Genomic DNA, 6,163 nt, shown 5'->3' on the forward strand with positions numbered 1-6,163 from the left:
TCGATAAATGCTGTTTTATATGGTAAAGAATATCAGCATCGATATTCTGATACATAATTTCAAGTGAAATAATATGATAAACTACAATTTTACTAAATTACCTATGAGCAATAACCTCTTAACATCTCTCCTAACTTGACAGCCTTTTCCATCGCACAATAAATAGAATTTTCACACGAAAATACAAGAAAACACAACACTGAAGTTACAAAAAGTAAAACTGAGTTAAACAAACAAGAATTAAACGTTTTTTCTATTAAAAAAAGAATGGAAAGCAGGAGCCGATCTGAGCGTCTAAACGGGCGGGAAGAAAGTGCGTGCCTGCGCAAGAAATGTGCGCGGATGCGTGAGAAATGTGCGCCGATGCGCAAGAAATATGCGCCGATGCGCAAGAAATGCGCGCGAATGGATCACAAAAATTCAAATTTCCCCTTCCTTCAAATAAATATCATTATTATGTAAAAGACATATTTACTTATACTTTACTACAAAATTTATGCTGTTTTTTCAAATTTAACACATTGTGACTATTCGACGAGTCCTAATAAAACATTTTAAAACAACTCCCACAACATTCACAGAATACAAAACACATTCGAAGACTCTCAACGCCCCTCTTACGAAATAAATACAAAAATAAAGGGTACGATTGGAAAAAACTGGTCGTGGAAGCCATTCCAGGGCCAATGAAATGCAATCGGTTCCCTTCGACAAGCACATTGTGTCGAATCAACCAGAGACAATTCGATCCCATCGGTCCGCCCACATTTTTTTCCGCTGATTTCCTGCGCGACTAAACAGCGACAGCGCGTTCAACCGCGTCGAATCGGTGGCTACGACCGATTTAATTTGGACAAATGTCAATTGTCACGGGGGTTGGCGATGCATTCCCACAGCGATGCAATAGAAATACCGACGATCCAGTGAATAGCGTGCCACTGACAGTGAACTCGCAACTTGAACTCATTAGATTCGCGGTAGAGCTGCTCGCGTCTTTTTCTCCACCAGTTTCGCGGAACAAAGTCCCCAGCAGGGAACAAGGAAACGTTTATAAAAGAAACGAGGCACTCTTCAACATAATAAAAACACGTTGCTTAATGCTGGAGCGCAATGCAACTGGGAAAATTCACGACTGCTCTGTTTAACTTCAAATTGATTTTCGTTTACCCGTCCAGACGAGAATAGAAACTCGATGGAAGGACAAAGTCATGGAAAGTTTGGAACTTATTTTAGATCGAGGGCCTCCGAATATGGAGTAACTGGATCGAGGAATACTAAATTACAGCTTGTAAATTCCGAAGTGCAACGCTTGAAATAGACGATGAAAGGGATACTGTGTACAGCACGATGATATTTTTACTGGATACGTTACGAAGTGTGCTCAGACTTTTAAAAACTCCGCGTCATAAACAATCGATTAATAAATAAAAATGCAACGCGTCAGACAGTGTAATATGTATCAAAATAAACCAGCTCTGAGAGTACACTGCTGTTGAAAAGTTTGGAGCACTCTTTATTATTCAAGCAAAACAACCTTCTCCACACATGAAAAAAAATGTAAAGCTAAAAACAATACTTTTAACACATTGACACATTAGTTGCATAACACTCAATTTTTGCTAAATTATAGTATAGGTACTCCAAACTTTTACGCAACACAAAATAAAAATTCTACGACTAAAGTTGAACTTAGCGCACCAAACTTGTTCAACTTGTTGCAACTGATAAACTCGAGGCCCCGCATATTTCGAGCGACGTGCAAGCTTTATTGCGTTCAAATTCGTCGATTATCGAGCTCATTGCGCGCTGAAACGTTTGCAATTAACTAACTCGTTGCTGAATCGCTTTTAAACGTATCCTTCGCGCGACTCGATTCAACGCGGTCGCGGCTCGTAACAGCGCGCTGCGCGAGCCAAGAGAATTTTATTACGGCGAGGCAAGGATTCAAGAAGGAAGCAAAAAACGGAGGCACGGCCGTCGGCTCTCTCATTTCGTCAGCCGATCGAGCACAATAAGAAATAGCGAATCGGAGACCAAAGCCAGGTGACTCACGAGCGGAGTTACGAACACGAAACAGGCTTGATTTCTAAAAAATAGAATCAAAAAACCGCAACAGGGATACTACTGCATGTGTCTACATTCGAGCTTTCTTATTGCAGTTGCATGTGAAGCGACTGAGATTATACAATTTCATTACCTCGAACCTCTATTAATTAGCTTTTAGCTTTTTTATTTTGAGGACTAAGGACCTGAAAATCTGAAAACTGGAATATGTATTAGAAAAAGTTAAAATTTGAATACTTAGATGTTTAGAAATTGGAAACTAAAATGGAAGTATTCAATATCAAATTCTTTAGTATAAAAAGTAAGAATCTCAAACTCCAACTTACATTACTGTTTCACGAGGCTCATTAGTGTACAGAAAATGTAAAAGAAAATAGACACGGAAAGCTAACTACAAAACGCATCAAACCAACCATAAAAGAATGAAATAAACATCCCCACACATGCTTATCGAATTACTTTGTCTCCAACTTTAGCTAGTTCGTCCCTGAGAAGATTAAATAGTGATGCACATTATAAGCGACCCGAGCTATAGTCCCCGTGCACATCGCGTGCCGAACGCACCGATGGTTTTCCGATCCGTAATAACTATGTATATGACTCTTTTCTCCTCTGTCCCACTGTACAAACCGACCCCTGGCCACAACTTGGCGCGAAACTTTCCTCGACGTCTCGAATAATTCATCGGCCCCCAGTGTCAGAGAACATCAGAAACTTACGTGTTTTAGTAACGCAGAAACTTAGTCAAACCGTCGGAAGAAAGGCGAATGTAAATATTTATCACATTCTTCATTATTCAGGCAACCGACGACGAGCCGTGCCGAACATCGAATGCGAATAACCGACAAGACGATGACGTGCCGCGCGAAAAACGACCTCTTCCGACCCTTCGAGCATCGAGATTTAAACGATTCGCGCGAGATCCTCGCGGGAGGTCTAAATTCAATGCACTCACAGGGTTCAAGGGGTCAACCTCTCAGGCAATCTTCACGTACCGTGCTCACTGTTTACTCAATTTACATGGACACTGCAGAATATACATTTCTATAGGCACAGTGTTGTCTTGATAAAAGCTCGAAGGTAGACTCAAATTTCCTTGGAAGTGTCCTTCCCTGCGCGTGGTCCTCGCCTTCAGGAATTCAAACTCAAGTCACTGTTGTAAAAATTGATCTTGGAAATAAACTTCTTCCATCCCCTGGGCTTCTAGCTCGCTCCAAATCGCGAGCTTGTATCGAGGCAATACTGTATACACGCGATCGCGCTCGACTCGCAGCGCCGAAGGGTTCAAGGGTCGAACTGGCTGCACTCTCGAAATCGCGCGCGCGTTGCACTCGCGGCGTCTCGCCTCGGAACGGCAACAGTCCCCCGCGGCTCGGGACGAAACGTCGAAGAGGACGGAGGGAAAAAAGAAAACGGCACGAGGGAACTGGTTCGGCGAAGCCGAGTGAGCGTTCTCGGCCGCGCGCGCGACGTGCACCACGAACAATACGATTTTCTAGGAGGAAACGGTGCAGGGGACGTTAGGTGGAGGGGACGCAGAGGGAGGGGGGGAGTGGGAGAAGACGGCAGGAGGGCCGGCAGGAGCACGTGAAAGGAGATTTAAAGGGAAAAAGAAGGAGGTGGCCTTTAAAAAAAAGAAAGGAAGAAAAGAAAGAAGGAAGGAACATGGCGAACCGGTCGCAGCCTCCATTCGTCAGCTGGGTGCTCAGCTGCAGCCGGGCGCGGTGACCTCGGGACGATGCTTCACGGAAAACCGACACGATTTGCGAGCGATAACGGTCGTGTCACGCCTAGCGATGGAACTGATCCAGTTTCTAATCGTGCTTCCCCAGGGATCGTCTATTCTTTGTTTAGAAGCTTTGGAGAGCATCGAAAAGAGCAGTGATTAATACCCACGTTGACTGAAAGGAATATGTAGCAAGAGACAAGAGTCTTGAGTTAGGAAGTGTAGCTGGAGCTTGAAATTGTTTAGAAGGAATAAGTTTTATTTAAGTAAGAGCAAAGTGTACCTGTCTCCTTTTATGGAATCTGATCTTCAACAAATACAAAGCCTCTGTCTCTTACACTTTATAGAGTCATTATCTCCTACTAGTCATAAAACTATAGCAAGTGAGGAGTGTGTTTCTGAAAAATGTGAGGGTTTATTACAAAAATGTAAATGTAGATTTGTGTAGATTTGTAGACGAAACTGTGTGCATGAATACGTACCCTTCTATTATGTTCATGATTCTAAAATACAAACTTAGGACGAGAGACGTATCAATAATCGATACCAACTGTGAAGCATCATTTCCATCATTAGCCACACCGTCGCCGTTTTCATCGGCGATTTAACGCGCTTTCGTGCCGCACGCATACAGTTTTCCCCCGCTTTTCAAATGCCACTGACACGCACGCACAAACAAGCACACATAACCGAGGTTTCCTTCGTTGGAGAGAGACCCGGCGACACTCACGGAAACGCGGTCATCGGTCGCCTTACAGGTGATCGAAAGCTCAACCCAGCCGACTGACGGTTCAACGACATTCGACTTTGCTATTTGCCTCTAGGAATACGTGGTTCCCTTCCTAGACCACGCTCCCATCGATATCGATCCACTTTCGATCCTCAAACTCAAATCATTCCGAATAATCGTCTGCCGATGCTACACGAACTTAGGGCTTCTACAAATAAATAAAGAAAAATCCAAAGGAATTAAAACTATCCTAAAACGACGTGGTACCATTTTCACGAAACAGGCAATTGCCTACGATCTTTAATAAGAGTTCCAAACCCGCGAATCTGACAGTCATCCCAGAAAGATTCTAGCGAATTTTTTGGAATATTAAAGTCGAAGACAGTGAGCAATTTTTGAAGAAGTTTTTATACAAAGAACATGAAGCTTAAATGAAATGTTTTTAGAGCTGTGGGCTCGAGGAACCCTTAGTATCCCTAAGGCCAAGGCGAAAGAGGTTACTACGCTCTCGGGGCATCGACGTTCCGGTTCCCCAAGATAATTCTCCAGTATCTAGTCGAATCTCGCGAAAAGACGAGTCAGCCCGAGGAGGAGGCACCTAGAGCGAGAGAAGCAAAGAAGCGAAGGTTTCCGCGAGAGGCATAGCAAACCGGTCGGTGCGTTCATCAGCTGAGAGGCCAGCTGAACCGAGCGGCCGCTGTAACCTCAACCTTTCTAATAGGCCGTGCTCCTCGTAGAATGATTAATCGAGCCGGCGCTGGTCACGTTTCAACGAAAATCACAGTGAAATACCTTTCTGCTCGGCTCTCATCCACAGACGGACGTTGGAACCCGCGGAAACACTGGCCTTTCGGGGATAAAACTTTTTGAAAGCCCACTCACAATGGAATCTTCCAGTAGACTGGCCGAGCCGGCAAGCTGTTCCCTTTTGCGTGCACACCCACCGTTTCGTGCACTGTCTCGCGTTTCTCGCCACTGGCCCCGTTCCTCGTGGACCGATCGCGATCCTCGAAACAACCGAGCGCTCCACGACGAGGTTCAACCGTTGTTTCGTCGCGTTGCAAAACGCTTATTTGCAGCAGAAACGCGGCGGTGCGCGTACCGCTGACAGTTCCTCGAGCTGTCACTTTTCGACGACAGCGCCGCTGCCGCCATCTGCTGGGGGCTCGGGGAGGCAGAGGGGGATTTGAAAAACCCGCGCTCGAACCACCTAGCAACAAGATCAATAGGCCAACCGGGGGAACCCGCGATCTGGGCGAGCGCCTTTTAAAACGGAACCGGGCTGAAATTCTAGGGGTCGATGAGCATAAACAAAGAGGATGCTGTCGAGTGCTTTCGGTGACGGATTTTTGTCAAATGGAACATTTAGCTGGCACGTTTGGGAGAGAGGTGTGAAGGCTGGTTGGAGTGGGCTGAGTCATGCTAACAATGAGTTCGGGAGTTGAGTTCTGTTTTGCCTTTTTTCTTTAAATTCTTTCTTTTTGGTATTCTGGAATTATTGATAAGAATTTTTTGAAGTTTTGTACTCACTCAAAAATGGTACCTAATGAAAAATTTGTTTCAAGATCTACAGTAAGTAGTAAGTTCTGTGAATCCATAATGAGGAATATTATTGTTACAATAGAATGATAGCTCTCAAGCCA

The sequence above is a fragment of the Calliopsis andreniformis genome, chromosome 8, assembly GCF_051401765.1.
Source record: "Calliopsis andreniformis isolate RMS-2024a chromosome 8, iyCalAndr_principal, whole genome shotgun sequence".
Lineage (NCBI taxonomy): Eukaryota > Metazoa > Arthropoda > Insecta > Hymenoptera > Andrenidae > Calliopsis > Calliopsis andreniformis.